Raw genomic sequence first — 25319 nt, 5'->3', positions numbered from 1 at the left:
ATCTAGAGACTGTCATACAGAGTGAAGTAAGTCAGAAAGAGAAAAAAAAATATTGTATATTAAAGCATATATGTGGAACCTAGAAAAATGGTACAGATGAACCGGTTTGCAGGGCAGACATTGAGATGCAGATGTGGAGAACAAACGTATGGACACCAAGGGAGGAAAGTGGTGGGCGGGGCGTTGCTGTGATGAATTGGGAGATTGGGATTGACCAATATATACACCAATATGTATCAAATGAATGACCTATAAGAACCTGCTGTATAAAAAAAAAAGAGAAGAATTGATAAAGAATATGTGCTATGTGTGTGTGTGTGTGTGTGTGTATGTGTGTGTGTATATATATATATATATATACATATACATACACACACAAACATACATACACACAGTGGAACATCACTCAGCCTTAAAAAATTGAAATTCTGCCATTTGCAGCAAAGTACATGAAACTAAAGTGTATTATGCCTAATGAAATAAGTCATATGGAGAAAGACAAATACTATATGATATCACTTATTTGTGGAATCTAAAAAATAAAACAAACCAATGTATACAGCAAAACAGAAACAGACTCACGGTAATAGAAAACAAACTAGTGGTTACCAGTGGCAGAGAGATGGGAGGAGAGGCAAGATAAGAGTGTGAGATTAGGAATTACAAGCTTCTGTGTATAAAATAGATAAGCAACAGTATATATTGTAGAGTACAGGGGATTATAGCCATTATTTTGTAATAACTTAATGGAGTATAATCTAAAAATACTAAATCACTATGCTGTACACCTGAAATTAACATAGTATTGTAAATCAACTATACTTCAATTAAAAAAAGAAAAATGAAGAAAAAACTTTTTTTTAAAGCTTTAAGGACATGATGTACAAAGTAAACTATATAGAAATAAAGTTTTAAGGCATTTTACTCAACAAGCATATATTACCCAAGTTTCTTTCTTTCTATATTTGTTTTTCAGAAAAAAATTAATATGGACCTCAATTTTCTTATTCTCATTGCACACCTTAAAAACATAAAAAAATACATACCAAAAATGAAATTAATGTGTACTTGGGAAAAAATGAAGTTAAATTTATCACAACATCTATCTCAGAATATAGTAATATATGCTTAAAAGAAAATCAGAGCAGCACCCAGAAAGCATGATCTAGCACCAACATATTCAAGGTTCAAACAAGAACTCATAATGGAATTGGTAAGACATTTAGCATTTAGCTAGATTGTTGGTTCCAAACCTCCTCAGGAGCTTCCCAGGTGATATCTGAAACCGGCTGCCCTACATGGAGAACAAGGAGAGACTGAAGAAAGAGGCAGACCAAGTTTAATAAGCAAGGGAACTTACATACAAGGTTTGTCTTGAGTGGTCACAAGATAGTGGATCTCCTCACCTGCATACTAGAATCTTAAAAACTTATGTAGAGATCTTAACTGGATTCAGTCACTCTACAGTCTGATGGTCTTAACACCACATTACTCTTTCAAAGTTACATCCTTGAAATAGCTGCTAACATGGTATTAGTAGGTGAAACATTCCATGGACAGGGGAGGAAATAAGAAGGCTCTGATTGCCCAGGTCCAGCTCCAGGGTCAACTAGCAGTCATGTCTTCTCGATGATCTCCTCCAACACTCTACCCCTCATGACCATCTCTTACAATCTTATATGTCCCCTTCTTCCATAATGTTTCTGAGCAATCAGCAAAGGGTTTTATTAGCATGGAGGTGGCTCCTTTGGTGATTATCTGGCTGCATTGGAAGCAGATGCCACAGCAACAGAATAAGCACATGCAAGAGAAATCACAGATTAAGATAATGACTCTCAATATATGTAACAATTTTTTCTACTGAGAGCCCCATGATCCAAACCATCAATTTACTAACTCTTAATCTGGGGGTTGCATTACTCATGGTTTTCACTTATGTCCTTATGTGATTTAATACAGATGACACATTAACAGACTCATCAGATATGAACATACAACATTCTGTTTAGATAATGGCACAGGTGCCTCCTTGCAAGGCAGTCACAGTGTCCAAGGCCATCCTATTTTGGAAGACAACTTTTCTTGCTAGAGACATTTCAGTGTTCAGTAAGGACAGGTTTTGCTAGCTATCATTTGTTTGCTGGATGAATTTGGTAAGGGCTTCTATGCATCCTATAATGTCTCCTGACCAGTGGCGGGAACAAAGATGGCAGCCAAATGATTGTACTCATGGAAAATAACGTGCCCAGCTAGCCTTGAGGAGAGGGAAGTTGGCAGCTTTAGGAACTTGACCTTATTGTGCAAACCACTTATGTTAACCAGGGGAGGAATCATTGTCAGGCATGAGAAAATGGACTAGGGAAGAATATGCTAGACCAGAATCCCCACCTCCTCCCCCCTTTCGATGGTGCATGTTCCATTCCAGACATAGTATGTTTCAACTGTTCCATCTTGCAGCAGGACAACAGGATCTTAGTGGAAACTGCACCCCTACCCATACAAAGTAAGTCACCCATCCCAGTGGGAAGTCCTAACACAAATTCCAGTGGATAACACCTTTCCCAGGTGTGGCGGAGCTTGGTGTTCTCAGCAGCATAACACATTGATCCACCGTGCAAGTGGGGGCAATGACTGCCCCCCCCATGGCTTCCACACCTTTGTATTAAGAGTCAGATGGCTTTTGGCACTTCATCTGTTTCACTGTCTATCACCACAACACCCTCCCCTTTGTTCTCCTCACTTTCCCAGGGATTCCACCTCTTAGTGTCCTAATAAAACTTTGTCACAAGCTCCCAGATCTTAATCCATAGCATTTTGTGCCCTCCTAGCTTTGTAAAATGGCACACTAAGTTCTCCAACTTATTGTCATGCTCTCCCACCTTGTCACCAGCCCCAAAGATAGCAGAGTAGCAAACACCCACGTGTCCTTCTCTAACCTCAGCTCTGCTTCCAACTTTCCAGTTGGGGCTTCAATCTCTAGTTGGGCATCAGTGGCCACTGACCTGCCCAGAGTAGATGCCAGCCCACCACAGCAGGCATTCATTTCCCTTCTTTGCCACATTGCCCTCTGTGCAGTTTCTCAGATAAATTCATTAAACCAGCCAGTGTTTTCAGGGTGTCCCTGTATCCACATAGCAGTCCACAAACATCTAACATGTGGGCCACCCCTCCCTACACAGAGATTGGCAGCCAACTTGGGATTTCCTAGTGAATGCCTCTTTCCCAAGACCCATTTCTTCTGTCTCCTGGCTGGCTCACCAATTGTTGGTTCAAAACCTCGAGAGTTCACAGGGTGAAATCTGCAACAAGTCCTTGTACATGGCGGGCAAAGAGAAACCAAAGAAAGAGGTAAACCACTCCAGATTGGTAGGTGGCAGGTTTAATAAGCAAGAGAAATTATATATGAGTCTTGTCTTGGGCAATCATAAGATGTGTAGACCTCTGCAACCACCCACCAGAATCTTAAAAGTTTATGTAGAACATGGCCTTAACTGGGTTCAGTCACCTATTCAATCCAGATTTAATAAGAATTCTCATCAATCTTATACCTGAGGTCACTAGGTATGCCACAAGTCTATTCTTTTTTTTTCTTTTCAACAAATATATGTGATCCCTACTAGGCACTGTACACCATGCAAGATGAATAAGACATGATGCTTGCTCTTCAGAAACTTAGTCTAGTAAAGGGATAGAGTGACACACACAAATAGAAGAAATGAAGTGATATAGTTACTATTATAGACATTTGTGCAGTGAAAATGTAAAGGAGGGTATAGTTAGCTCTTCCAGTTGCTGGATGAGGAAGGTGAGGGAATGTGAGGGAATGTTCAGCTTTACAAAGAAGGTAATCATTGAGCTTAGCAAGGAAAGATGTTCCCAGTTAAGCAGGGGTGTTCTCCAGATAAGGAGGGAGAGGAGGGTTGATGTGGAGCCTAAACAAAGGCAGAAAGCATGAAATAGTATTATTTATTCAAGTAATTATGAATAGTTCAATACAACTACTTCATGGTATATAAGAAAGAACATAGCAAGAGATGAGACTGGAAAGGTAAACACGGGCCAGATTATAGTCTATGATAAGGATTTGGGTCTTATCTTAAGAACACTTGTGGTCATTGAAAGGCTTTATCAAGGGAGAGACATGACCAGATCTGGGTTTTTAGAAAGATTCTTCTAGCAGCTTGTTGAGAATGGGTTGGAGGGATCAAACCTAGAGGCAAGGAGGCCAGAGGAGGATTGGAACAATCCACGTTGGAGATAATAAGAGCCAACCCAGGGCACTAGCTCGAGAATGGGAGCTGGAAGAAGGTAGGAGCAATCGACTTTAGTGCTTGATTGGCTGAAGGAGTGAGGGATAAGGAAAGGCAGGGGTCATCCATGTCTCCCAAATTCCTGGGATGATAGTAGTTCTGTTTTCTAAGATGGATAATTCATCCATAAGTTTTAGAGTAAAATACAATGGATTTAGTTTTGGTCATTCTGAGTTTGAGGAATCTGTGGAGGATCCAAGTGACTATGGGTGGTGGGGGTTGGTCAAGGGCAGGGCCACCAACATGGTAAGAAGCTGAACTGGGCATCAGCACCTCCAGGCCTCACACTACATCAAATGTCAGCTGCAATCATTTCACAACTAAGATGTCAGAGCACAGATGGTCAGTCCAACCCTGTTAACACCAAAGCTTCCCCTGTGTTAATATTTAAAGAAGAAGGATAGCGAAGTTCTTTGAAACTAAAGAGTAAGGTGGTCTTGCTTAAGTGCGGGTGAAGCAGAATGGAAAATATGGCAGAAAAATTCCAAGAACAGACCTGTACTCCCATATTCCTCCTTGCCTGATGTAGCCACTTATTTCAAGTCACTTGAAGGCCAAGGTCATCTTATAGTCATGAGACTAGACCATGCTCTGGACCCCGGTTAAGCCAGACTTTGCCTCAGTATTTGCTTCACACTCCGATACTCTGATCAATGGAGATTTGACTTACCCTTTGTCATCTCTCTCTATTTTAGACCTGGTACCTGGTTTCTCATATGGGCGTGTCTCTAACCCTCTGGATAAACCATCTGAATTCCCTATCCCATGCTCTAGCTGGGTAACTTGACTTTGTTAAATCAGTCATATGCCTAGTAAACCCCTCTCTCTCGCACCACCCACAAACTTAACATAACGAGCACATTTTATGCATATTAAATAGGCATGACAAAAGACAGTTCTCAGTCCATTTGTAAGCAGACACAGGATACACAGACAAGTGAAGCCGCACTGACCACATATATACATTAAATGTGTAACATAAAAATTACTAAAGAGACCACCTATATCCAGAGACCACATTCTAAAATAGCTAAGGGCTCTGAGCACGTAGCTTATTTCCCATCAAAATAATGTGTTTTGAACCTACCTTAAGAGACCACCTGCCTAACATGAACGCAGGCCCTTTTCAAAAGAATTTTTTTTTTTGAGAAAAAAATGTTAAATAAAATGCATTGCCTAGCCAGCTCCAGCTTCACATATGCCTCTCTGTATAAGCCATGCTTTTCTTAAAACCACCCCACATGAGGTTTTAAGCTTCCCTGCTGAGTTTTCAGACCCTAATGCCAAGCAATGGCCCTACTTAATGGTTAATACGATGAATAAACTTGTTGCAGATTTCCTGGGGTCGATTATGGGGACCCCACTCCACACAAGATCACCCAGAAAATCCTTGGGATAATTTGGGGGATTTTCAGGGCCATCTACATTGACTCTAACATAATAATTGGTTACAAAGCCCTGAAGAATCATTCCACGTGTGTTAGAAGCATAAACTACAAGGAGTATTGTTTAATGGATGACCACCTGCCCAAAAGACCACTTAATTTTAGAACCCAGGGTGGTCTCCATATGCAGATTTCATAGTTTTATATTATAAGCAACAAAAGGTTAAATACATTGTACCAGTTGGTAAGTGAAGAGTGAGCACGTTGAGTATAAGTAAAGTTGGGAAGAAAATTACCACCTTTCAACAAATCATTTGGGAAAGAGACTTCAAGCAATACACAGCAGCAAATGAGAGCAGTAAATAAGACTGTCTCCCATCAGAACTCACAGTTGCTATAGAGGGGCTGAATTAGGGGGAAAAGGAGGTACAAGTACTAGGCCAATAAACACGGCAGGCCTTCGGTATTCAAGGGCTATTGATTGAAAAGCCCAGCTCCACTCAATAAAGATCTCCGTCCAGTAACCCTTTTGACAATTCTCTTTGAGGCACTAGTGGCCGATGGATTGCTGCAGAAATAAATAGGTAAATGCTTAACATGCTGTAACCTTCAAAGACAAAGATAAATATAACCACATATACACAAACATAAACTATAATAAGTAAAGTTAAATTAATAACCGACAAATGGGGAGGGGGGTAACTGCTGGTGATCCTCTTGAATTTGAAATGTGCACACCTATTTTAAAAAATGAGTAACCTCACCATGTCCTTACCAAGGCTTGTTTTCCTAGTTTCTTTCTCCAGTTATCACAGCTTACATAAAATCTCCACCAAAGGAATTAAGGAAGCCATTCCTGTGAGGCTGCCAACATTAAAAAAAAGCAGAATTTTCCACTACAGGTTGCTGGAAGGTTGATTTATCCTTGCTCCTTTATGCTTACTGCACGCGGGCTATGTAATGAGCATATGGTAAAAGAACGTTTCATCAGGGCTGGGAAGTCATACTGACTTGGTCCAACACATTAGGTTTTATAGCTGATCTTTGCACATTGTTAACAAACACCGTGAAATCCAGGAACCCTGCTTTTAAACAGCTGTGAGAATTCACCGACTTCTAATATCTCATCCTGAAAGAGAAGAATAGTTAATGAGATCCAATCTGAGCACTTTCTGAAAACTTAATTTTGAAGTTATGGGCCCTAATAAAGATATATTAGCACCTAGTTGATAACACTGTCTAAATTTTACTTTCAACAGTTGAAATCATGCATCTTACTTTCAGCCTGGGACCAGGTGGCTTCTGTCGGTACATTGATGTTTTAAAAGAGTTTTAAAACATACCATAGCTTTTCTTGTTTGATTTGGGATGCTCTTTGTTCAGCATTAATTGGCTAATAAAGCTTAACCTTTTGAATTCACCTTTTAAAAAGAGCCCTATTTTCTGAAAGAAATGATGAGCCACTGCTGAATGCTTACAGCACAGTGTTCCATACACACAAGGTATTCTAACTTTTGTTCTCTCCAAAATCAATCATACAGAAAACAAACAATGAAAAAAAAACAGTCATCACATGCACACACACACACACACACACACACACAGAAAACAAACAATGAAAAAAAAACAGTCATCACACACACACACACACCCCAAAAACCTGAATTGCCTGTATTAGCAGCTCCTGCTTCTGAAGCGTCACACAGTTCTTTCATACAACATCCTAACAGAGGTTTGGCTTTTTAGAAATCCCTGTACATTTTTAATCAAATTTCAGAGTCTATAAAAGTTTAGTCTAATTTAATGTTCTCATATCAGGGATACGAAAAACCAAGATCTAGCTAGATTAAAGAACTTGCCTAAAATCAAACTAATACTGTTAAGTAACTAATACTTGCTGTGTTTACTGTGTGTCAGGTGCTATGCTAACTATTTTGCATGGATTATCTCATGTGTACCTCAAAACAACCCTGGGGAAAAGTGTAATTATCATTTAGTATGAATTTTCCATCACTGCATAAGAAATCACCACAAGCTTAGCACAAAATTTACACGGGTCAGGGATCTGGTACATTTTGGCTGAATTCTCTGCTCAAGATTCCACAAGGCTGAAAGCAAAGTATCAGCTGGTTGCGTTCTCATCTAGAGGCTCCAACAGGGAAAAAAAATCTTCTTCCAAGCTTGTGTTATTAAGGCCCTGTTTTCTTGCTAGCTGTTTCCACCTTGGGTAGAAACGGAATTTTTGAAAGTCTGGATTTTGTTTTCATTCTTTAGAAATTCAAGGAATTATAGCTCCCACAAACTCTAAGTTAAAGCATTTATCTTTGAATTTGTACATGTGGGTCTGTTTATTAAACATTCACTCTTTATGTGTAAGTTATTTCTATTTCCTACTTGTGCAGCTATTGTTCAGATGCATATACTTTTATAATGTAATAGAAAGTTATCTGCCTCATCATTTAGTAAGCACCCAATTTCAGATTTTTCTGAAGAACTAGATAGGCTAGACCCCCAAAAGCTTATGGATGTACAGAACATACATTTAATAAACAGAAGAATAAAGTTGTAAAATCATTACGTGAATTAATATAATGCATACTTTTAACTATGTAAGGACAAGGATAAAAGCATTTTAAGGATGAAAGGCAAAGAAAGTACCCAAAAGGGTTAGGATATATTCTATTTTTCTTATTCTGGAACACACTTTCCTACTCCTTACCCCCTGACTCCAACCCCTGCAATCAAACTCTATTCATCTTTCAGATTCCAGCTTAGGTATTACCCCTTCCATGGAGACATCCCTTAGCCTAACTCTAGGTTAAATGCCCCTTTTAAGTAACTGTACTTGTCCTATCATAACACCTATTATACTGTGTCATAATTACCTATTGCCAAATATATTTTTCAAATTTTCCAAATATATAGGCTACAAAAAGTCCTTCTTGGAGCAGGGGGGAGCAGGTGGTCTATCTCTGTCTTATTCTCCATTATATCCTCAGCACTTAGTACCATGTCTGGCATCTAGTAAACACAAATTAAATGTGTGTTAAATAATTGAATTAAGTTGAGCCTGGTACCTAAGAGGATCTCATAACCTGACCAAGCTAAAAGAAATAGTTCTCTGATCAATCCAGAAACCCCCTAAGGGTAAAGATGGAGTTCCAGAAATAGGCATTGGCAGTGTTCTATTTAATTAACACATTCAATTCAAATCCTTTTGACCAACATTCACTGCGCACCCTCCACCTAATGGCAGGGCAATGGCCCTCAGCAGATGTGGTCTGGGACCTGCGGTGCTGCTGGTGAGAACACACCTCCACCTGGCCATCCCAGCTCCTTGTGCCCCCTTGAGATTCTCTCCCGCAGAAGAGAAGAGTCAGCCAGTGGGCTCACATTTTCTCAATGAATGACTATAACAGTAGTCTGATTGCTTACCTATGTCTCAATGATTTTAAAACTAACCCTATCATGCCTCACAACTCGGTCACCAACAGAATTCCCCATCTCCAAGGTCATCTATTGTCACTCATCATTGCCTACTGCTACCCAATTCCACTGCAGCTTTCCACTTCCAAAGTCATATCCTTCATTTTCAATTCTCAAACAATTGAAACTCCTCTGAGATCACAACTTCAATCATCCCACTCACAACTATCTCCTAGCCTCTCACCTCACTTGTGCTATTATTCCCATTCCAGTAATCCGTAAAACATATAGAGATCTCTAATCCATTACTGCATTGTTCCTGTGCATCACCTCTCTTACCTTCCCAGCTGTGGTTTGAGATCTAAAATTAAGATTCAATATGGTGTTGCTTTAACATCTGGGGACAATCAGGAGAACCTCAAACAGCCTAACCACAAGTTCCCGTCTCCACTCTATGGCCACAGATAAGGTCCTCTAGCCAAGTAACCCTCCTGATCATAGGAACAACGCACAGTTCCTGCTTATCCCTGAGAAGCAGTTTTTACTTCTGCGCAAGCCTGCAAAATTATTTTTAAAAGCTAACCACATCCTCCAGCAGGAACTAAGGAGCACCTTACCCTCTTGATACTACTACAAAGCCTGCTTCCATCAACCACTGGCTGTGTACTCTGTTTTCAAGTACAACCCTTGTGTGACCCTGCACAGCATCAGGTGTCATCTTCCTTCTCCTGGCTATGAGTATATGTGACTAATAAACTGCTGTCAATCTCATGTGTTCACTGTTCAGTGTTGAGTGTCATGTGTTCAGCCATCCTCATCACCCCAGGAATCCCTCCCTCACCAATGAGGTGAAAAGGAGACGATCAAAACACCAGTCCTCATAACCTATCCTAGATTCCATGATTCATCATTGCAGTCATCACTTAACAAACACTTTACCACCTTGCCCCTCGTTTCCATCATCCTACCTTTGCAGAAAGCACAATTTGTTAAACTTAGCTATCTATTCCACAATTGCAGCAAGAAATCTTTACTGGAGAAAGTCATGACTATGAATTGTTTTAATTTATTTTATTGAAGTATAGCTGATTTACAATGTTGTGTTAATTTCTACTGTACAACAAAGTGATTCAGTTATACACATATATACACTCTTTTTCATATTCTTTTTCATTATGGTTTATCACAGGATATTGACTATAGTTCCCTGTGCTATAAAGTAGGACCTTGTTGCTTATCCATTCTATATATAATAGTTTGCATTTGCTAATCCCAAACTCACAATCCATCCCACCCCCTCCCTCTTCCCCCTTGCCAACCACAAGTCTGTTCTCTAGGTCTGTGACGACTACGAATTGTAAATGAGTACTCGATACTACCTGCAATCCCTTCATGATCACTTAGTAATTTCTCACTCTCTGAGATTAGTATTTCACACTCATATCCTACAATCCCCAGCCTCCCCACCCCATTGCCCCATCTCATTACACCCCAGTCATACTAAGCTTGTTTCTGTTCCTTGAACTCACTGAAAGTGTTTCACCTCTGTGTCTTTTTACTTGCTCTTCTTTACACAGAATGCTCTTGCTCAAAATATTTCCATGACTACTGGCCATAATAGTTTGTCTCAAATGTTATCTCCTCCAGAAGAAGACCTACCCTAACCACACAAGCTGCAAGAGTCCCCTACATACCAGCTCACTCTACCACATTATCTTGTTCTATTGTTTTTAGAGCACTATCTGAAATTATCTTTATTTATTTATTTTTTTATAGTGTGTCTCTATCCCACCAAAATAAAAGCTTCTTAAGAGTCAGACAGTTTTCAACATTGCATCGCAAGAGGCTAAAACAATTTCAAGTACATAATAGGTGCTCAATAAATATTTGTTGAGTTAATGACTAGGAATCAATTTCCACATTGAAAAAAAAGAGATAGTAGGAATTCTAAGTATTTCCCATCACATCATGGCAATACCAGCTCGTCATTTTTAATTTTTAATGTAGACATTCGTTCACAATTTTTTATCATTTACACACTAATAGAACTTCATTTAACCAAACTATCAGTCTAAACACTAATCATTTATGTCTCTTTTATAGACACAAATCTTCCAGAGCCATTATATACATTATCAATGGCAAAAACCTAATCAAGAATTTGAATCTAGGGCTTCCCTGGTGGCGCAGTGGTTGAGAGTCTGCCTGCCGATGCTAGGGGACATGGGTTCGTGCCCTGGTCCGGAAAGATCCCACATGCCGCAGAGCGGCTGGGCCCGTGAGCCATGGCCGCTGAGTCTGCATGTCCGGAGCCTGTGCTCCACAACAGGAGAGGCCACGACAGTGAGAGGCCCGCGTACCGCAAAAAAAAAAAAAAAGAATTTGAATCTAGACCTCAATCAATATCAATAAATCCATGTATGTCTTATACCTTCTATCATGTTTATTATACTGATTTGGCTTAGTGATGACTGACATATGTGCAGTAAGAGGAAGCAATTAAAGTTTTCTAATATAAATTAGTTTCCTTTAAGATTTTGGTCTCAAATATTACCTGGAACCAGTATTCTCAGCTCCTTAGATTCCTTATATTACTATGATGTAACATATACACTCCATTATATTTCACTCAAATTCATGACATGTGATTAAATGTAAAGAAGACTTTGTGGCAGGAAGCAGTATTTCAAACCCATTTAATTCCATGACTATTGCATGGTGCCAGGCACTTGGCCAGGTGTTACAGGAGATTCAAAGAAGAGCAAAGTGCAGCACCTGCTCTCAACACACAGCCCTCAGAAGACCCCATTTGAAAGATAAAGGACAACATTGAATGAAGTATTTCATTGGGGTTATTGGATCGACTAAAAACATCAACAGTTTGATTTAAAAGCTATGAATCTGATGACAGAAACTTGTAACAGCCAAAGGTTAAGTGTGGTTTGACACCCATAATTTACCAACTGAAATTATCTTGTCTTTTTATATTTTCTTTTAAAGAACTTCAAGGGAGTAATAGCTGGCTTGGGTTTAAACTCTGGCTAACTCTGAAAATTGTTCTACAGTATTTATAAATTGTTCTAATGCTATTTTTCCACCTTATGTTCTCCTAGACAGATGACAATATAAATATAATCAAGTAAAATCGATTTATTCAATAAGATTTGGTCCATATTTTAATGAAGCCAATAGTTCAAGTTACCTCTCAAAGCCAGTTACCAGGAGAGCATAGTGGACAGGTTTGTGTCATATCAAATTCTTCCAAAAGCTCAGCAGCTATTAGTAGCTAAAAGCATTGTGTAAACATTCTTTAAATATTTTGTTAATATTGTTTGGGAATAATGTGTGAACAGAGAACAGTGTTTTAGAGAGCTAGTTCAGGGAACCCACAACAAGGAGAAATCCAAGGTTTTGATTTTGTGGTAGAATATCCTGCATACATTTAGATAGTTGGGTCAGGAATGATTTATCCTATACATCAGCTAGGTCATTGGTCCATGGATTTTGCAAGTCAGTTTGTATTGAACATATGGTCCTGCTTATGAAAAGTGTGGAGAATAGTGGGACCCACTGGCCCACCAACAATGCAGATTTTAATCTTAAGATGCTTCAGAGAATTAAGATAGAGGGTATGTGTTACTTAGCACAACCTAGGTGTTTATTTAAAGCTAGATGTATTTCTCATTACTTTTCCTTAATGGGAGTAGAAAAACAAAAAGAACTAAGGAGCAGTGGGACAGATCTTTTTCAAAGAGAGAGGAGTTTGCCTATGTTGCCCACATATATAAATCTCTACAGCTGTGGTCTTGGAGGAAGTATCCAAAAAAGTCAACAAATAAATTTCAACTCTGATTTTAAAACATTGGCAGGGGCTGCACCAAACAATGTGCTGAGAAACACAGTGTGCCATATATTTGCCATTGCAGAACCAGGCACCAGGCATTCCTAAACCCATACAATCCCTGAAACAAGTCAACATTTAATCATGGAATCGTGGCCCCACCAGGCAGGAAGAAACTTCTGGGCCCCAAAGTCTCACTCTTAGTCTTCTCTCCTCTTCTTTCTGCCAATATATTCCCTGTTTATCTTCTAAGGCCCAGACTCTAACTTCCTCAAAAGCCTTCCTCACAATTCCAGCCCTTACACATTATTCTCTCTTCAGAACCTTTATTACATATACAATGCATGTCACGCAAGTTTGCACATTATTAGATATTGTATAGTTTTCTAGCAAAAGGCTAACTTAGTAAAATGACAAGGGCTTGTATTTCTTTCATTGCACATGACAAAGCCCAGTACCCTGTTAGTCACATAATATGTGCCTTGTAAATGCTTGATCTTGTATTGAAACGAAGGTTGTGAATGCCGAGCTGTTGTCAAGCTGCTCTCAGAATGATCAAGATCCAGCTTATCTTAAATGGTCATTCATAAAGGAACCTATGGACAAGTTGCAATAAAAAGAATAACATGGCCTCTCTTCTCAAAGGAGTTGATTTGGCGAAAGAATGATAAAGTAAAGCAATCTCACTTTTAAGTTAGGACCATATTTTCCAAACGACATCAAAGACTTGGGTTGCAGGCTCTTGCTTTTTCTCCTGCTACCTCTGGTCTTACAGAGACCCTCCCATAGCCTGCTGATCACATTCTTTGCGACCAGGATCAGTCCTGAATATCCCCACCTGTTACTGATGGATATAAACAAGACTTGCCCTAAGGCTCGTGGAATCCAGGTGTTAGGGCTAAGCTTTATCTCCTCAAGTGGGAAGAGGCAAGACTTTCTCAGGACTGGAATTCTATGCACAGCCTGGGGAATACGGATTATCCCATAGGGCTGCTTTTAGATGCTTAACCATGGTAGTGGAGTTGGGCCTATTATACCATCGGGTAGTCACTCAATAAATGGAGAAAGTGTTGCTGTTGCTATCATCTTGATTTATTTGCCACCCTTAGCATGGACATCTTAGTAATCCAATTTGTTCAGTTAGTTCTTATCACTTTTTATCACAGAGTTTTTTCTTCTCGGTGCCATTCTCCAACCCTTCTCCAGGTGATTTGGTGTCCATCGTATCAGTCATCCAAGGCTGAGATCATGGAACACAATTACCATGACTGACCTTTTCCCAATAAACCAGTTCACATCTAACAGAGGCCACTCTTAGATAATGTGAAATTTTCACATCCTTATTTTTCCTTCTTTCTGGCAAGCTGCTTTTGTGTCTCTTTGTACCTTTTAAAAACCACATCACTTTGAAAAAATAACTAAAAATCAAAGCAATGTGTATGAGCTGTTTGTTGCAATTCTGTGTAAGATCAGATAGAATGAAGGAGATATTAAAATTAATGGATGAAATGAAGAAACGAGGATTGGAAAGTATCTATTGATACCAATTATCTATACAATCATCCCTCAGATCCATGGGGTATTGGTTCCAGGACCCCAATGAATACCAAAAATCTGTGGATGTACAGCTTCCTAATACAAAATGGCATAGGATTTGCATATAACCTACACACATCCTCTCATACACTGTAAATCATCTTTAGATTTCTTACATCGCCTAATACAATGTAAGTGCTATGTAAATACTTTGAAATACAATGTAAATTATATGTAAATCATTGTAAATACAATGTATATGCTATATAATAGTTGCCTGGGCCCAGCAAGTTCAAGTTTTGCTTTTTGGAACTTTCTAAAAAACTTTTTCCCAGGTATTTTCAATCCATGGCTGGTTAACTCTGAGGATGTCGAACCGAAGGATACGGAGGGCCGACTCTATTCTTTCATGCTCTCCTCCCCACTCATTTTCCTTTTCCCTTCACCATGAACCACTGAGAAATGAAATATGCAAGTTCAGTGTTTTTCATTTGAAAAAGAAGAGTTGTACTAAGGAGTTACATTATGACAAGCAGGGAAAATGTCCTGAAGGCATTATTTTCTCATTCTAGAATATCATCATTTCTTATCCAGGTATTCCATCAAGAAAGACATTTTTTTCCTTGTGTCTGACTTCTGTCTCAATCCATGGGCCACTTAAGGATGAAGGGACATTTACTCAAGGCCCAGTTTATGTCCAGTTTTAATAGTAACTTCTTCTGATACAAAATAAAGAACAGAACTTCAACCTAAAAAAATAGAAATGTTCTATCTTGGAATTAAGTCAAACTGAATTTTAATTCTCACAGTTTGTTCCACTTTCTAGGATTTGTGTAGTCTGTATAATCCTCACAAAATTTCCCAGATTGTCCTATTTTATCTCTTCTCACTCCTTTTATTTACCTAATAATCTAAGGAACACGATATTCTGAACTGCCTTCAAATATAAGATACTCTCCTGAAAATGTCTTTTATTGTATTAAATTTGGCCTTTTCCAGAGAATCAAACAAATAAACAAACACTGTTGGTAAACTGGACTTTACTAAACTTCATTTATGCTTGCTTCATGATTTCTCCTTAGACTTTCTCCCCATTCAACTGCCGTCAAGAATTTGTGAGCTCCTACTCTGCCTCAGCACGTGTAAACATCATTTCTAACCATCAGAGCAGATAGTCTGGTTGGAGTTTATTTCGTTTCTTTCATGTGCAGAGCACTATATTAAGGTGTGTTCACATGGTTTCAGTTGCATAACAGCCCATAACAGAATCCAAGGGCTTAAGAGAAATGACTTTGGATTCAGTCCTGTTTATGTTCAGTGACAGTCATCAGCCACTTGGCCTGCCAGGCCCGTTATCCTCTTCTAATTTTCTAATTTAACTGATTCCATCCATGTCCCATGAAAGGCATAACCATACTTTACAGTGTGACCCTCCTTGCCCCCAACAAGAGCTGCTTAGGTCCATTGTGCATACTTGACCCTTCTCTCTCAATCTCTTTCTCTCCCTCTCCCTCCCTCTCTCCCTCTCCCTCTCCCTCTCCCTCTCCCTCTCCCTCTCCCTCTCTCTCTGACACACACACACACACACGCACACACACACGCACGCACACACACACCACACATTTTTGAACTAAGAGATAAAGAGACCATAGCTAAGTTGTAGTGGGCACTGGACCTGTGAGGTCACTTACAGACAAGGCAAAGCAAAGCATCAGGAGGAGGTGAAGAGAGAACGAGCACTGCGGTAGATTGCACAAATGGCCAAGATCCTTCCCATGCCTCTAGGCAAGCACCTTTTTTTTGTTTTGTTTTTTGGGTTTTTTGTTTGTTTGTTTTTGCGGTACGCGGGCCTCTCACTGCTGTGGCCTCTCCCGTTGCGGAGCACAGGCTCCGGACGCGCAGGCTCAGCGGCCATGGCTCACGGGCCCAGCCGCTCCGCGGCATGTGGGATCTTCCCGGACCGGGACACGAACCCGTGTCCCCTGCACCGGCAGGCGGACTCCCAACCACTGCGCCACCAGGGAAGCCCTAGGCAAGCACCTTGGTAATATGATTTTGCAGCTCCTCACATCAAGGTGAAGTTTATATCTTCATACTTTGAATCTAGACTTGGTCATTCAGCTTGCTTTGGCCACGTGACACAAGCGGAAGCTTAAAAATTGCTTCTGCGTTAGAGTTTGCCCTCTCTCTTACTGGTCTTTGAAATCCTGAGACCACCATGTGAAGAAGCCCGGGCTAGCCTACTGGAGGATGTGAGACCAGAGAGAGCAGTGATGTGTAGCCAGCGGAAGCACCCCCTTCCCCACCATATAACCAGCCTGCCAATCAACAGGTATGTGAATGAGCCCAGCCCAGGCCATCGAGCCCAGCTGAGCCACCAGCTGTTTACAGAATCAGCAGAGCCAGTCCAAACCTAAAAATACTCCCAGCTGCCCCACAAAATCAGGAGAAATAATAAGTATTTTGTTGTTTTAAGCCATTTAGTTTGGAGGTTTTGTTTGTTTGTCTTGCTAAGATTATGTGAAATGGACACTTTGATCACCTCAGTATTTTCTCCATCCGGGAATGACACTACTGCTGTGTGGTGGGCCTATCAGTCACATGACTCCTACTTCCCCACCTCGGAGGTGCACATGTGACCTAGGCTGGACTAACAAAGAACCCCAAGCCCCTGGAAACAGCAGTGGCCTGGGACCCTGGTAAGGACAATGAGAATCCTTTTTCTGGCATTGGTCAGAACACTAACCAAAAAAGCCTCTGTCTCTTTCTGTGGTTCTTTCCTTCTCAGCACCTGAAGCCATATTTGTTACCAACTGGTAAGAGCCTGCTAACGAAAACAACATAGAGAAAGCAAAACCAAGAGATGGGGGGAAAAGAGATTAATTTTTCATAATATCACATGAACCCCTGGATCTAACGACACCGTAAGTTCTCGGACTTCACAATTCCTCGTTTAAGCTGTTTTAAGTTGGGTTTCCAACTCTCACAACTGAGAGTCCTAATGCACTACGTCTTCTCAATCTGTTTAAAGTGCACAACATATGTGATCTCTACTCGCTCCACCTGATGGAGGGGAAAGATGTGGCTTCTTGTGTTTCTCTCTCAAATGACCAAGACATCAAAGACAACATCATGATGGCACTCAGATAACCATGGAAAGGGGCACTTCATGGGTCTGAAAGATGATAACAATACATGTTATCTCCGAAGAACAGCAATAAGAAAAGAAATATATTGTGATGATTATAAAAGCAGTTAATTACATTCTCTGACTCTGCTGTGGTCTGTCATACTTTCAAAGACTTACAATTTCCAATGTGCTCTCCTTTATACTTCATAAACAATAATCTTCATGAGGTAGAAATTGATTTTCTTCTCTTTCTTACCTCAAAATAGCCATTTGCTGGGAAAGATGGTGAGTGAACATTTGTTGCTGTGGCTGTTTCACATTCATTTCATTTCCTTTCGTTACTGAATATTCTTTCCCTCTGAGGAGTTACCTCTGGACCCAGTCTGAGGAGCCAGCAAAGGACCCAAGCTAAGCCAGTCATATACTCCTCCTGGGAATTTGAATGTTGAACAAAAAGATAAAAAAATATTTGTTTCTTTATTGTGGCAGCCTCATCTTGACAAAACCTTCAGGTAGTTTCTACCACTTCACCCCAGAAATGTTCCTCTGGTTCTTTGAGCCACCTAATATCCTCCTAATAAATTCATCTTATTATGAAAGGTCACCAGTTAACTTCTATTGCTTGCACTAAAAAATGTTGTAGCAGAGCATGCAAACTCTCCATCTGTGTTCTTCTTCCAGAGTACAAAGTTGCTTCTGAGAGATGCTGTCAGCTGGGACTCCATTTCCCAGTGCCCTGCCACTCTTGTGTGTTCGCATAACTAGCTCTCATTTATAGAATATGAATGGCAGTGATCTGTGTCATCTTTAGACCCAAGCGGTTAAGAAGTAGGTGTGCCTTCTCCACCCTCTCTTTTTTCCCCGTGTGGGTAAAGTAGGTGTTGACACTGAGGGCCACATTGGGTACCACATGTTGAAATGGCAGTGTCTCCATCAGCTTGGATCCCTGAATAACTGTGTGGACCAGAGTGTCACCTCCTCCTCTCCTTTCTATGACCCTTACCTCCGAGAAGGTACCTCCTTACCTTCTTGGGCTTTCTGAGAAACTTCCGTTGGGTTAAGCCACGAAAATTTCAAATTTTATCTATTGTAGCAGCTGGCAGTACCTTAACTAATACAAGCCCCAGCCAGTACTAATGAAAATGTGAAAGTATTTTTATTAGCGTTTTCAAGACGCTGAAACAACTGGGGAAAGCCCGTTTGGCAGGGACAGGAGTCATCTGACACTTCTCACAATGATGCAGCTGTCAGGAAGCCCGACACTGACCCTCTCCCTCTCTCTGCCCCACTCTGTTCTCTCCTTACCAACAGAAAATGACATTTTCTCTCCTCAGTGACAAGCTGTTCAAGGTGAATTAAGTTCTGAGGTCAGTGCTGCCTTATTAATGATATCATGGAGAAATCTTAACACTTCTGCCTTCTGATTACTTTTAGAGCCTTCAAAGGGACTTTGAGCCCGAAAGATGTAAGTTAAGCAGACCCAAACAAAAAAGCAAAAAAAAAATATATCCTCTAAGAGAAAGAGCCTGGGGAGCTCCGATTTCTATTAGTGTGTATGCTTGCACAAGACTAAGAACTTCGGGATATAGTCTTCAAAAGTTCGAAATTTTCCACACCTGACTACATTAACTATATTAAGTGAAATGTTTGTCCTCATTTGGGGAGGGGGGGCTTATTGTTCTTTCAATAAAATAAATTACCTTATAGTAATTTGTAGCCTTGAGTTGTGTACATGTGTGTGTGCATGTACAGAATCCAAATGAGTAAGAAATGTTTATCTAAAGGCCTTTTGAGTGTTGTCAGAGCACCTGGTCCATAACCCTCGCTCAGCCTGATGCTCGGACCCTGGGCCTCACTGCTTGGCATTCTTTGGAGGTTGTCTGTTTTGAGGGGTTTTGGGGTTTTTTCTGAGGCCCAGAAAATGTCTCTATTTATATGATTATATGTGATAGGTATTGTTATACCAAGGCTTGCTCACAGAACATATAGAACACATTCTTTTTCTTAGTTATAGAAAAATAAAACAAAAATACAAAAGCATTTTTAACCTGAACACAGTTGAGAGTGCTTCAGACACAGCTCTTAAAGAACACGTTCCTAAAGCAGTGTGAACTAATTTAAGGCCACTTTTCTCATGTTTAGAAGCATAGAAATCAACCATATAAAAAGAAAAAGCAACCAGTAACTGTTAGCTTCGTTCACTAGAGAAATTGTCATTTTTCTTAACTTTATGATTCATGTTCTTCTGAAAATGTATGAGCAGTGCATACAAAGTCAATATTGAGGGTAATGTGTGATACTGGGATAAACTAGTTCTTTTTTTCAATAATTTTTTTATTGAAGTATAGTTAATTTACCATGTTGTGTTAGTTTCAGGTGTACAGCAAAGTGATTCAGATATATATATATATATATGAATATATATATTCTTTTTCAGGTTCTTTTCCATTATAGGTTATTACAAGACACTGAATATAGTTCCCAGTGCTATACAGTAGGTTTTTCTTGTTAATCTATTTTATATATAGTAGTGTGTATATGTTAATTCCAACCTCCTAATTTATCCCTCCCCCTTAATCTTTCCCCTTGTAACCGTAAGTTTGTTTTCTAAGTCTGTGAGTCTGTTTCTGTTTTGTAAATAAGTTCAGTTATATGATTTTTTTAGATTCCACATATAAGTGATATCATATGATATTTGTCTTTGTCTTATTTACTTCACTTAGTATGATAATCTCTAGGTCCATCCATGTTGCAGCAAATGGCATTATTTCCTGCTTTTTTATGGCTGAATAATATTCCATTGTATATATGTACTACATCTTCTCTATACATTCATCTGTCGATGGACATTTAGTTTGCTTCAATGTCTTGGCTATTGTAAATACTGCTGCTATGAACGTAGCATGCTTGTATCTTTTCGAATTAGAGTTTTCTCTGGATATATGCCCAGGAATGGAAATGTGGGATCATATGGTACCTCTGTTTTTAGCTTTGTAAGGAACCTCCATACTGTTCTCCATTGTGGCTGTACCAATTTACATTCCCACCAACAGTGTAGGGGGGTTTCCCTTTTCTTCACACACTCTCCAGCATTTATTATTTGTAGACTTTTTAATGATGGTCATTCTGACTCGTGTGAAGTGATACCTCATTGTAGTTTTGATTTGCATTTCTCTAATAACTAGCAACGTTTATCATCTTTTTATGTACCTGTTGGCCATCTGTATGTCTTCTTTGAAGAAATGTTTATTTAGGTCTTCTGCCGATTTTTGGATTGGGTTGTTTGTTTTTTTGATATTAAGCTATGTGAGCTGTTTTTATATTTTGGAAATTAATCTCTTGTCAGTAGCATCATTTGCAAATATTTTCTCCCAGCCCATAGGTTGTTTCTTTGTTTTGTTTATGATTTCCTTTGCTGCACAAAAGCTTTTAAGTTTAATTAGGTCCCATTTGTTTATTTTTGTTTTTATTTCCATGACTCTAGGAGACGGAGGTTGTCTGTTTGAGGAAAGGCAGTGGGATCTGTGTTAGCACAATCCCATTCGCCATGTGTAAATCCAAAACCTCCCTGTGACCACATTCCCTAGCTGAAAAATGGAGTTGAGATACTGTCCCAGCCTCCCCCAACAGAGATGAAGAAAGAATATACTGAAATGCAGAAGTGAAAGCTCATACTGCCCCAGAAGTCAGGGCTGTGCAGGGCTCAGAGTCAGGGTGCTGCAATTCCCCTCACTTTGTGTGACCCTGTAGTCATTGCCCTAAAGCTCCTGTCTTCTTACCAACTTTTGGCTGAGGAGGGAGTCAAAAAGTGAGTCTACATCTCTCAGTTTCCTAAACTATAAAACAAGGAAAATAATACACCCTGGCTGTTTTGTTGTGCTCACTGTATCCAAGGTATTTAGTGCCAAGAAATCTATATAGTGGACCCTCAGTATTGGAGCAATTGCAAATATTATGCTTTGCCTGAGACCAAGCAATTTATTCATGAAGTCTTAATACAGAGAATGTCCATATTTCTGACAAGGTTTTTCACTGTCTTGAGCACTCCAGTTTCATCTGTCAACCCTCATACCTCAAGGTTTTGTGAGGTTCTCTTAGAACTCAGTTGAGGGGATTAAAAACACAGCCCCATTATCTTCCCTCCAGAGAGTACCCTGAAATGTATGAAAAGTACTCTCTTGTAAGTCCAAATTAACCAATTCAATCACCCTTGGATTGCTAGAATGACCACTTCATGATCACAGTTGTTCTCTCTCGAGTGTGGTTTACTTTAAAAAGGTTTTTTTTTGCAAATATCTTTCTCTTTAGAGTTTGGTAGTCTACAGTAGTTTTGTTGTTTGGGAGGTTTTTTGCACTGATTTTTCCTGCGTTTTCCGTAATTGGACCTGAACTATTCACAGCAAGTTTTATATTCCAATACCAGGGATTTGCAAGTTTCTGGTTGTCATATATATATACTTTCATTTCTATCAGTATGGAAAATGGTATTTGCAAAATTCTTTCTTGTGAGGTTGGTATTTAGAGATTTAGAGTTAAGACATTTTGGGAAAAGATTGTTAACAACATAAAATGTAAAGTGACTTACATTAACTATGTGTGATTATGTGTTTGATTTTGTATAGATCTTAAGATACCCGGTTCTTAAAAGAGCTTAAGAAATATTATCTGATGATAACTTTGATGATTTTGAGGCAAATTATACATTCTAAGAACAAGATATAAATTCTTGTCCTCTGGATGCCATAATGTCTCCTTTTAAGCTACCTTGTCAAGACCCATTTATAACCTTCTTAGTGGGTTCATAACTCTTTGTTCTTACTTAGAGATTTCCTACCCATTAGAGACCATAAATTAAAGCACACCAAGATAACCATTTGAGGAACACAGTTGCATTATGAAAGCTTCTTGTTTCCAGTTTTTATAAAGAGTTCTTTTCTTTCTCCAAAACCTCAAAGCTCCAGTTCACCTAATTGGTCAATGCCCCGTACATTTTCCATTTCTAACACAAATCTCCTTTGAAGTGATAAGATTAAAAGTCACATATACATTTTCCCCTTCAATCTAAAGAGTTACAGTTCTGTATGAAGTTTAATATTATATAAGGTTTTAACACAAATCATCACCAAGCTGTAAAATCAATACCTTGAAAGGGCCAAGGTTTAACCTTAAAGAATTTACTTTGAGTTTAAGTTACAAAGCTCAGAAGGAAACTACTTTGAAAGACTGCTACAATGTATATACCCTGTTTAGTCTGATCTTTGTGTCTTATCTCTATCAGTAGTGTGTGGAAAAGTGCTTATAGGAAGGAAGGAAGGAAGGAAAGAAGGAAGGAAGGGAGGGAGGGAGGGAGGGAAGAAGGAAGGAAAGGGAAGGGGGCAGAAGAGAAAGAAGGAAGAGTGAGAGGTAGGGAGAAGAAGGGAGGGAGGAAGATTATTGTCCAAGTTGTCAGAAAGTTGACTTGTTTCACCTTTCCTTAGGCAAGCTCATTGACCCTTCCCTTCATTTTCTAATGTTTCTCAGCACCTTGGAGCCCATGGAGTAGTATTTCTACAGGAGAAATGTCCCAGCAGTGAAGCAGTCACTTCTGAATCTCCACATTTTGGAGAAGAAAAGAATGAACTCTTTTGTTCTATACGGAAAAAAATACACGTTTTGGGCATCCACAAGTCTAGTCTTCCCTCCACGTAGATGGAATATGATTCTCCCAGCCCAGAATGGAGATTTTGGCTGCTCTGATTCAACAATATAAAATGTATGAAACTTGCTATATTATACTCTGGAGTTGAATGGTCAATGTTCTACGTATTGTCAGCCCTCTGTATCTGCGAGTTTTGATCCAAGGTTGGTTGAATCCACAGACGCAGGACCCACGGACACGCTTGACCTACTGTACTTCACCGTTCTATGTAAGGCTTGAGCATTCGCAGTTTGGGGTATTCCCTGGGGCTCTGGAACCAGTCCCCCGTGTGTACAGAGGGAGGACTGTACACAATCAAGCTTTAAGTTACACTCACACAGTAGAATTTAGTTAAAATTTCATTTGTCTGGGCTGTGATAGTGTAATAAGCTCAATTTCCATAAACTATGCAAGAAAATTCTATTACATGTAGATATCATGTACGTGGTTAGGTTGAATTTTACAACTTCAAACTTGTAACACAGCCCTTGTAGTTCGGACTGGAGCACCTTTGTTCCAACGCATAAACATAGCGAGGACATGTACGTTTCTTCACGGCAAAGACTATTTGCTATGCCACAGAGTTCTTCACATCTCCGGACAAAGGGGAAATGGGAGCCCTGCAAATGGGTTAATATTGGTTATCAGGGTGTGTAGGAAAGGATTTGCTGAGAGGTCACTGACTTTTCCGTTCCTATTTGCCAGACTGACTAAAACAATGAATTCCTCTCCTTCAAACGCATTCCTCCAGTTGCCTGGACTTTGAAAAGTCACTGGATATTAATATGTTTGGCTCTATTTTTCTGGCAAAATAGACTCTCTGAGCCCAACTCTGGAAGAAACCTTTTTTCTTGCATTCTGGCAGCCTGTAAATAGGTTAACTCACACATTTTTTAAAAGTCAGTGTTCAACTGATATACTGAGATTCTGATTTTCAGAGCCACTGTGGAACATATACTGACTTCTGAATTCAAAAATAGGAAATTTTGTTTTACATTGTAAGAAAATTCTTTTAAAATACAGTTCAAGCATAACTTCAGCTATGCTGTTTTAGCTTTCAGCCATATTACCTTAATGAGAAATAAAATTTAAGAGCCTCATCGAAGCAGAGAATTAATTTTTAATGGGAAGAAAAAGAGTACAGTAATCAGAATATACATATTCTGTAAACATCAATCATTGCAAATACTACAAGAAGAAGTATTTTTTAATCACTAAAATAGTGTAATCATGCAACATCTTCAAAATTATTAACATTTTCTTTTTCCCATCTATAACCCAGCATCACATCTACTCCTTTCCTCCCAGTGTATATTTTCTATTTGTTCTCTGAGTTATGGATGCCAATCTCTTCCAAAGAGAAGCAACTACGTCTTCAACCTGGTTGAGTATTAATAGAGCCTTGCATCCAAGCTTGCAGAGAATGTAGGAAGTGTGAGCCACATCAGGTTAGATCTGATGGGCACCACTGGGGCTGGAATAGAAAATTCATTGATAAAATAAGGTCAGGAACACAATTAATTACTCTCCCATGGACCTTTCAGTATAAAAGCACAGTAGACCTTGGACCAAAGAGGCCAGATGCTTATTCCCCCTCCTCACTGAGAAAAAAAAAAAAAAAAAAAAAAAAAAAAGAGCACAGGGTGTGAGGGAGGAGGGGCAGGGAAAGAGCAGCCCTAGGAAACAGAGATTCAAGACTCATTCTGCCCATTTTGCCCACATTCTGAAAGTTATCTTTCCATTCTAGGGTGTGTTTTTTTGGTCCTAGATCAGTTGTGCAATTTCACAACTTGGCTTGAAACTTTTTCCCCACCCTCAACACCCAGCCCCGTTCACCTAGGTTCTCCTTTGCCTTCCTTAAGTCTCAGTCTTGATGTCTTTCTCTAGAAAGCTTTCCTGATTTTCCAAAACTAGACTAGGTATCCCACTGAGTGCTCCCAAGGCCCTTATCCCTCTGTCTTTCAATTGCCTGCCTGGAGTATCCTTGAGGACTGAGACACGGGCTGGTATGGGG

Source organism: Leucopleurus acutus (genome assembly GCF_964270905.1).
Source record: "Leucopleurus acutus genome assembly, chromosome: 11".
In the NCBI taxonomy this organism is placed as follows: domain Eukaryota; kingdom Metazoa; phylum Chordata; class Mammalia; order Artiodactyla; family Delphinidae; genus Leucopleurus; species Leucopleurus acutus.
Note: the sequence above shows the minus strand (reverse complement) of the source record.